The sequence below is a fragment of the Hibiscus syriacus genome, unplaced genomic scaffold (genome assembly GCF_006381635.1).
Source record: "Hibiscus syriacus cultivar Baekdansim isolate YM2019G1 unplaced genomic scaffold, ASM638163v2 tig00110885_pilon, whole genome shotgun sequence".
In the NCBI taxonomy this organism is placed as follows: domain Eukaryota; kingdom Viridiplantae; phylum Streptophyta; class Magnoliopsida; order Malvales; family Malvaceae; genus Hibiscus; species Hibiscus syriacus.
The window spans coordinates 540,046-550,214 of record NW_024062897.1 but is presented as its reverse complement, the minus strand read 5'-3'; the positions used below and the strand labels follow the sequence as shown (position 1 = coordinate 550,214).

General features: G+C 34.2%; 1 pseudogene; it reads left to right on the top strand.

Annotated features, from left to right (window-relative positions):
• Positions 1-5,342: 5,342 nt before the first annotated feature.
• LOC120144210 lies at positions 5,343-8,442 on the top strand (annotated as a pseudogene).
• Positions 8,443-10,169: the final 1,727 nt, after the last annotated feature.

The following is a 10,169-nucleotide window of genomic DNA, read 5'->3' as shown; positions in this document are numbered from 1 at the left end:
CGACCTATAAGGTCGCCAGGAGTGCATGGCGACCTACAAGGTCGCCAGGATTGCATGGCGACCTACAAGGTCGCCCGGATTGCATGGCGACCTATGCTTAGGGACGTGCATGTGCCATGCAACACGTTCATTTTCTCTGTGTGTTCGTCGTCGGGAAGCTGGCCACGTAGTAGGTCGCCCAGAAGGCATGGCGACCTACGGCTAACACTGTATTTTACACTATTTGAGCAATTAATATTGGAAGAGCATTATCTCGTGAAATAATTTTTTCGAGAACATTATCTCGAAAGTTTAGCCGAAAGGATTGATACAGGAAAAGAGAAATTATAGGAAAAAATGGTACAAATTTAATTATATTTTTGCAGTAAAAGGTTATAAACATAGTGTAAACACTAAATGGTTTATAGACTATGAATTATATTGGTCTGAATTTACATATGAATGATATGTATCTGTATAATGAGAATAATATAATAAAGTTGTTGTCTGTGGGTGGTCGTGTGGCGGTAGACAACAACCAAAGAACATATTTTTTATATAGTATTACAAAAAAAATTTTAGAAATTATACTCAAATGGGAGGTAATACAGTATAAAATGTAATAAAAAGTTGAAATATGATAAGACTAAGTGATTATATGAGTGTAGTAAAATATTGTATTATAAAGATTAATTGATTAAACTTTAAATTAGACAGTTTTAAATTGTGATGTGAAATAGTATTAAATTGTGCAGATATTATACGAGATCGAATGTAAATTGGAAATTAAAATATTACGCTATGATTTTATATGGTTAAATAATCTGATAATAAATGTTAAATAAGGAAATTTGAAAAGAAACAAAATTTTATCAGTTTCAAAGAGGAAATGCTATACAAAATCTTTGTGACATCTTTAATTTGTATTCGGATAAAAACGCGGGTTAAGATTGTTACATGGTAACCCATTAAACTGTCACGATCGGGTTCAACCCTATCACACCTTTTCTTTACTGATGATTTGATCCTGTTTGTCGAAGCTGATGGACCGCAACTATTTATAAACGAGGTCTTTCAAAAATTGTCAAAACATTAGCATCCAAAAAGCGACTATTTTCTTCTCGAAAAACGTCAATGCACGTACCAGGAACACAATCACAAGGGAATTAGGTTTCAGAGAAGTAAACGACCTCGAAAAATACCTAGGCGTCCCTCTGATTCACAAACGAGTAACCAAGAAAACCTACAGCGACAATGTCCAAAAGGTTAAAGATCGTCTATCGGGATGGAAGGCAAAGGCTTTGTCATTAGGTGGAAGATTAGTTCTTGCAAAGTCAGTACTCTCAGCTATCCCATACTACACCATGCAAACTACACTGCCAAAAGGTACGTGTGACGAGATTGAAAGCCTGATCCGTTGATTTGTGTGGGGTCGAACTAAAGAAGGTGGCAGAATCTATCTTGTTAGCTGAATAATATGTGCAAACCCACCAAAATTGGAGGCCAAGGATTAAAAAACTTGAGAGCCTAGAGCGAAGCATTCCTTTTCAAGATTGCCTTCAAACTAATAAATCGCCCCGACCTGCTTTGGGTAAAAGTGCTGCGCCACAAGTACAAGTTAGTTGAGAAGCTGCCCACAGAATTACCAGGCCGAAACTGCTCCTACTTATGGAGAAACCTGAGTACAGTGTGGCAAAAGTTTAGAAGCAACATCAACTGGAACCTTGGAAACGGGAGAGATGTTGATTTCTGGAACGATGACTGGTTGAAAAGTATAGGTCCTCTCTCACCACTTTGTACACAGCAAAGGGAATACCAAGGTTAGGGATGTAGTTAAGAATGACGGAAGCTGGGACTGGATTACTTTGAAACCCCTATAGGATAATATCATCCATATACTAGAAGCTACTCCCCCACCGATCGATGACAGCAGCTGTGACACCTTTGGTTGGAAATCATCAGAGGATTGTATCTTCATGGTTAGATCAGCTTATAAAGTATTAACCAACCCTGAGGAAGAAAGGAGAGATAAGATATGGGAAACTTTAGCGAAATACCAAAGCTTGCCCCGCATCAAAACATTCCTTTGGCTAGTCTGTAGCGAGCGTCTCCTCACAAATGCAGAACGCGTCAGAAGACACATCTCAATTGATGCTAGCTGCAGATGCTGCAACGATGCTCTTGATGATGCCAGCCACGTCCTCAGAACCTGACCGATGGCTTACACAGCCTGGCAACAACTGATAAAACCAGAGCGTTTGTATAAATACAACACCATTACAAGTTTCAAGGAAAACTAAATTTTTATTTACAAACTTGCGGTCGGTGTGATGGGAACAAGTGCCTAAGCAAAGAGGAAACGAAGGAAACCAGTGCCTTTTACCCACCCAATATCTTTTATATACTATATCCATTCACTTCATTTTTAAAGTTACCCGTGTGTTTGTATAAATATAAAAAGAACTTTTAATTTAAGAATTTAAAGAATTAAGAACCCTTTATAAGTATTAATATAAAAAGAATATCTTTCTATCGCTTGTTTGATTGATAAATATCATTTTGTACTTAAAAAAGGAATACCTTTCTTTAACAAGTTATCTACTTATTTTTTAACACCTATTTCTAATATATTATTGGATTTAATATTTTAGAATTACAGCAAGTGGAAGTGCTAGGTTTTTAATTAAATAAACAAACCCAATCTTTGTAGTTTAATAATTTATAGAAAAGTACGGACCATTAGGAGATGGCGTGGACATGTACCATCACTGTTGAATTTCTCATATTAGATAAACTCCTCTAGATTTTATTCCCTAAACTAAATGTTAGTATGCTTTTGAAAAGAAATAAAATTTGGGTACCAAAACTGAACAAAAGTAATAATTTAGGTGCTAAACATATAATTTATCCAAAAATACAAGTACATCGAACCAACCTTCCAGGGGAGTTGTCTTTTTTATTATTTCCACACATTTTTTGGGCTTTTCTTTTAAGATTTTTTTAACGATAATAACATTCCTTTCATAATCATTTAAAAATTCAGTATTCTATTGTAATTATTTACATGAATAATTTTTTGGTGGAGTAAATATATTTACACAAGGTAGAATTGTATTGTGTGTGGATGGAAATAAGTTTATCTCGTGAGTCGTTAACAGTTTATTTCTTTTAGTTTAAATGTTGAATCGCGGTTGACGAAAGAAAATTCGTTGGTCGATATTTTTTTAGATCTATGTAAGAGAGAATCTTTCATTGAAAAAGAAGAAGAAGATAGGTGTAGATTCTAGATGGTTCGACCCTCTTATTAATCTTGACCGAGAGTATTTATAGTAACTCTAGTTGGTGGTATCAGACTTGAGATAATTATGATGTTTGTACGCTAATGGGCTAGATAAAATTAATAATCTAATTTTAGATTTCGTTATGATAATCATATGAATTTTTGAGTAAATTAAATTATTCATCACTCAACTATCTTCTCATTCCTATTTTAGTCACAAAAGTTTTAAAACTATTTAATTTAACCACTCAACTTTCAAATTGCTCTTGTTTTAATCATTATAATTTATTTTATTAATAACTATTGTGACATGTCATCTTTTGTTATTTTATTAATATATAGTTAAAATAAAATTGAAAGTTAAGTAATGAAATTTAAAAAATAAAACTTCAGTAACCAAAATAAAAGTGAAAATATAATCGAGTGTTGAATGATGTAGTTTACCCTAACAAGACAAAAGTAATAGTATATATTACTAAACATGTAGTTTATCCATAAATAAAGGGCTTGTTTGATGGCCTTGGTTGTGGAGTGACGTATTAACGGTGATTTCTAAGTGGCGGTTTACGGAATGCCTCTGAATTGTGAAAATTGAGAAATAGGGAGCAAGTACAAACGTCTTAAAGGTTCCTTAATTTGTAATAAAAGTTTTCAATTGGGTCCTTTAATTGCATGCTCTTAATTTTCAACCTTTAATTGCATTCATTAATCCAAATAAATGCACTTTAATTGCATTCACCACCTCAAGTGACGTACAAGCGCCTCTTAATTGGATCCTTTAGTTACACGCTCTTAATAACAAGCCCATTAATAGACGTGATTAGTCAATATATAATTCTTTTAATGAATAATTTGAGATGATTATAAGATAATATTTATTTAATATTTTTTATTTAATTAATAATACACATATACTCCGTAAGATATAATTGTTTAAATTTAAATTTCTAAAATTTTTATGTGATATTTTAAAATAAAGAATAAGATATGTGGTTGTAAAAGAAGCTGGTCCAGAATCTTGGTTTTGGAAATTAAATTAAACACAAAGATATGCCATCTGTCATTGAATTCAATCGTGCAAAAAAAAAAAAATGGTAGCTGATCAGACTTCCCTAATGCCAATGTGATCGTGACAAATTACCTTTTAGATAAATAAGAATTTGCCTATTTTTTTTAATGTTTTATTAAATAATTACTTTTTAAAATTAATATTAAATTAATATAATGAACATATTTTAATAAAATTTATTTAAATTTATTTAAATTAATAAAAATATTTTGATACCTTCGTAGGTTATTTTTTAAAATTATCAAGTCTTTCATTATTTAAGACCTTCATATAGATTTATTTGTTTACTCGAGCTTCTAAGGAATTCCTATATTCTGGACACATGAATATCATAGCTTCTAGACCAATTACAATGCATAAGTTAATATCTTTAATAGATTCACGTGATTTATCAAATCAAAATTCAAGATTTGACGATCAGATCTATCTAACATGTTGATTACGAATAACTATAATAACCTTATGTTTAATATTATTAGTTAAATCGATTATAGGTACCCCTAATCACGATTGAAGGAACGGATTCTATCTATGATCTACATTATCAACTTTCTCTATTGCGTTAACCTTTTTCTTCCCTCTTACAAAAATTCTTAAATTAACAATTTTATTTACACTGATCATAACTCTCCGTCTAAATAAAAAAAAAAAAAAGGTTATCAACGATTTACCGAACAATTTTATTACCATCATTCGTCCATAATAAACAATTATTTAAACAGATTCCACACATAGTAATACTTAAATAAGAATTGGATTAAAAAAATTACACAAGATTCTTAGGTATCGTAAATATCGCTGAAAATTGTTCTATTATCAAAATCATTGATGGAATATCTTTTTTATTTATGATAATATATATAATGGGTTTGCATTAAAATGGTTGCTACTTTCTCCTTGAATCTGATACTGCCACTTGGAATCCAACTTTGTAGGTATCTTCAAATTTCTGGGACTCTAGGCCTAGAAAAAATAAAGGGAAATTCTACTAGAATTCTTTATAAGACTTGTGTCTTCTTTCTAACCAGACGAAATGCATCCTTCTAAACTTCACCACACACTAGTCTTTCCTCTCTTCCCTCTGATAGTGATACCACCCCAAATTTGCTGGTAAAGTTTCTTTGTGCTCTTTTATTTTGTTTTGACCAGTGATTTTGACACATTCAGTTTCAAATGATGTTTCTCCTGGACTTTGAATTTGGTAAAAAAATTTATGGCTCTTGACTTTTTTTTCTGTTGTTATGGAAAATTGCTTATAAGGGTTGTTTAATTTATTATAAATTATTATTTTTTCCTCCCAGGTGTTCAACAAAAATGATGACCGAGGAACATGAGCTATATTCCTCTGTTGTTAAGATGAGATTTCCCATTTTCATTTTCTTCAAGGATGTCAGGCATGTTTCCCATAATTTACTTGCATTTATAATCAAACTTATTTGTAAATTGATCAAAAATGGTTTTAATGACTTGAAAACTTAGTGTTTGATATTCTGCGATTATGTGAGCAGACATGTTTTTAAACTCGACGAACTCGGATCGGAGATTGCACAAATTGCTTTGCCTGCAGCACTTGCTTTGACAGCCGACCCTATTGCTTCTCTTGTTGACACTGCATTCATTGGCCAAATAGGTATGTTCTTTCCTGTTGCCTACTGGTTGACGTTGTTTTTTGCTTGGCAAGACTTAGACTAGCTTTATTGGATTCATGTAGGTGCTGTGGAACTTGCTGCTGTGGGAGTCTCTATTGCCTTGTTCAATCAAGTCTCGAGAATTGCGATTTTCCCCCTCGTTAGCGTCACGACGTCTTTTGTGGCCGAGGAAGATACGATTGGAAGAGTGAGCTCTGAAGCACAAGAAAGTGATTGCTTGGAAACAGGTTCATGTGTCGATACCGAAAGCAATGAGTTAATACCGCGAAAAGGTATGATTGTTCTGATTGATTTCATTTACAAGTTTGAACGTGCGAGTCTTAAGTAATTCTCTGCTGTTCTCATCTTTAGAATCTAATGACGGTCTGTGCCAGCCGAATCGCGTGGAAGCAGTTTTGATGTTGATAAACTTGAACATGAAAGAAGGCATTCCATCAGCTTCATCAGCACTGGTTATTGGTGGCATCCTTGGTCTCCTCCAAGCCATATTCCTGATTTCTGGAGCAAAACCTCTATTGAACTTCATGGGAATCGGTTCAGTAAGTACTCAGATCGAGACAACAACAACAACGATCTCTCGAACCTCTATTTTTGTCTTAATATTAGCGACACCGGATTTGTCAATTTGTGTAGGATTCGCCTATGTTAAACCCTGCACAACAGTACTTGACATTAAGGTCACTCGGTGCTCCTGCAGTTCTTCTCTCGTTAGCTATGCAAGGCGTCTTTCGAGGATTTAAAGACACTAAAACTCCTTTATATGCCACTGGTATATCCTTTCAATAGAGTTTCAGGTATCGTTTCAATTTTTTAACACATCTACTGACTGTTTTCTAACGGTTCTCTTCCTAAACTTAGTGGCAGGAGATGTAACAAACATCATTTTGGACCCGATATTTATGTTTGTTTTCCGTCTGGGTGTCAGCGGTGCAGCCATTGCTCATGTGATATCTCAGTAAGTTACATCCGAATCATCGACCAACAATAGGTTTATCATGCTATATATAGACATTCATTTGCCTGTTAATGTGTATGGTAATTGCAGGTACCTTATTTCAGTAATACTCTTGTGGAAGCTAATGAGTCAAGTTGACCTCTTACCCCCTAGTTTAAAACATCTACAGTTTGGTAGATTTCTAAAGAATGGTAATTTTAATTTCATTTCAATCCAGTCTCAAACATCAACATTGTTTTCCGTTCAGAGAGTTTTTGTACATTTGAGTCGATCTAATTACCATCCCTTATCATTTATCTGTTCGAATTCAGGCTTCCTATTGTTAATAAGGGTTATGGCTGTTACATTCTGTATCACACTGTCGGCGTCGATGGCTGCCAGATTGGGATCGACTTCCATGGCTGCATTTCAAGTGTGCTTGCAGGTTTGGTTGGCGACTTCCCTTCTTGCTGACGGGTTGGCCGTAGCTGGACAGGTGATAATGACTGCATTCTTGCTGCTGTTCTGCCGTTTTGGACCGGATAAACTCATTCGTTATCTAATTTAACTGCTTTCTGGCACTTCCAGGCAATACTTGCAAGTTCCTTCGCGAAAAAGGACTATGAGAAGGCCACGGCCACCGCGTCTCGAGTATTGCAGGTGACATATATCATAATTAATATTCATAGTACCGTGAAGAAAGTGACTGTTCATGATATTCCTAAAAGTCTATGTATATGGAGTGCAGTTAGGATTGGTTCTGGGGTTGATACTTGCAGTCATTCTTGGGGAGGACTGAGTTTCGGAGCGAAATTATTACGAAAGATGTCGATGTCCTCCGACTCATTGGTACAGGCATTCCAGTAAGTACCATAACAAACATCAACCTTCCTAGGTTCTAACCCGAAACATCATCCGGAATCGGGAGCTAATGTTCGTTAATTTTCGGTTTCTGTTCAGTTTGTCGCAGCAACTCAGCCCATCAATTCATTAGCATTTGTTTTCGATGGTGTCAACTTTGGAGCATCCGACTTTGCATATTCTGCCTTCTCCTTGGCAAGTCTACATATTATCTCCATTTGACATCCATGAAAAACTCGATTTAACGACTCTAATTGAAACACTTGTTGATTTCGAACAGGTTCTTGTAGCAATTGTCAGCATTATATGTCTATGTATCCTCTCCTCCAGTCATGGATTCATCGGACTGTGGATAGCTCTGACCATATATATGAGTCTTCGAGCATTTGCTGGATTTTGGAGGTAAATTTTCCATGTCCGGTACGACGATGATATTCGTATTTAACACTCATATCCGAATCCGAGTAACTGAAAAATATATGGTGCATTTGCAGGATAGGGACAGGAACCGGACCTTGGAGGTTTCTCAGGAGCATGATGTAACTTGGCTTTCTGGTTTTCGACAACTTTACTAGTCTTCCTCTGTATCTGATTAGTATCTTTGTAAGCCCATAAAACCCTGTACCTTAAGAAATATAAATGATATTATGCCCCAAAAAAATTTCTGTATAATAAATTTTAATTGAGTTGGTATCATGAGTAAATTACATATTATTTTAACTAAAATAATTTTTTTGTAAAAAATATTATATCAAAGATGTTATAAAATTGTATAGTATAATATTACTTTTTTAAAATTGTCTCTTCAATTTTACCTGTATATAATATAATTTTTTATTAGTTTTAAAACAAATAAATTAAAAAAATAAAAACTATTTTGTTTAAGGAATTTTTTCTAAAAAATTAAACATTTCACCAGAAGTAGTGTTCGATGCATATGCATTTAAAAATTAGTACTAATATACAATCTAATATTAAATTATGTGTTTTAATAATTAAATTTTTATTTTTATTTTATTCTGATAATTAAATTTTAATTATTAAAAATTATATTTAATATTTAGTTTAGTTTTAATTTGATACTTTACTATTAAAGATTAACTTACTGATGTGATTTTTTTCTTCTTCATTATGGCGTGATATTATCTTATGATGATATATAGCGTTATTTACTTATTTTTGTGTTTTGAGGACCCGAATGTCATAAAATGATCTCATTAGTATGATTGGTTCCATCAAATGTCATAAAAGAAATTTGCATTTAACGTTATTGTCCTCATTAGCATGAAAGAAAAGTTAGAGGACCCGAATGACTTAAGTTTTGATGCGCTTTCGATATCAAATGGAATATTTAATAATAGAGAAAATCGCCTCAGTGACCAAAAAAAAGTTATAATATACGATTTTAACCAACTTTTTTTGGATTTGCCAAAATGACCAACAAAATCGCAACGCGAAATAAAAATCGCAACGCGATCCCCAGAATCGCAAATCAGTTTCCAGAATCGCAACGCGATTCTTGAAAATCGCGATGCGATAGTACAAATTCGCATTGCGATTTTCCATAATCGCAACGCGAATAGGAAAATCGCAACGCGAACACATAAATCGCAACGTCTACTATTAATAACTTGTTTATATATTATATGAAAGTATTTGTGTTAACTTACATTATTTATTGTGGCATATGATATTAAGTCTTCCCAATCCAACAGAGTTTTCCTCTTCCAGGAAATAGCCCTGGGAATATCATTTGACGTTTTTATTGCATATGTACGCATGCTGGGGAAAGCCTCGAATATCCAAATCTACAAACAATATAATAACAAAATTAGTAATTGTTAAATAATTAATTATAATTTTAGAAACATTATATAGAAATTCTTACCTTAAAGGCCCAAACAAAGCCTGACAAAGTGTATTTGGACCCATCGCCCCGCAAACTTTTGCGGTCATCAAAGGCAGACGACAACTTAGTCCAGGTAGCTTTCCATATATACGAACCCCACGGAAACAGATTCCATGCATTCAGGTCCTCTACCAATATTATTAGCTCCCGATGAATAGGTCTGGCCTCTCCTGCCTAAAAAGCCGGCATACACAAGTAGTAAGAAGGCATACTCGGACAACATCGACGTCTTCCATCCGTGAAACCAGCTTTCTTATTAAATAATTTCTTCAGGTCGTCGACATGTAGGTTCGGCTTCTCCATTGACTCATCCGGAAAAACCCGGGATAACCATGGGCGGGCGATATGACGAGTGTACCGGCCTACATCATCGTGTCCGAATCGTAGACCAGTGATTAAGCAGAACTCCTTCCGCCCAAAGCAAGTATACGCTGGTGGAAATGAACCATATCTCTTCCTCACCACGTTGTATACTGTCGGGTAGATTT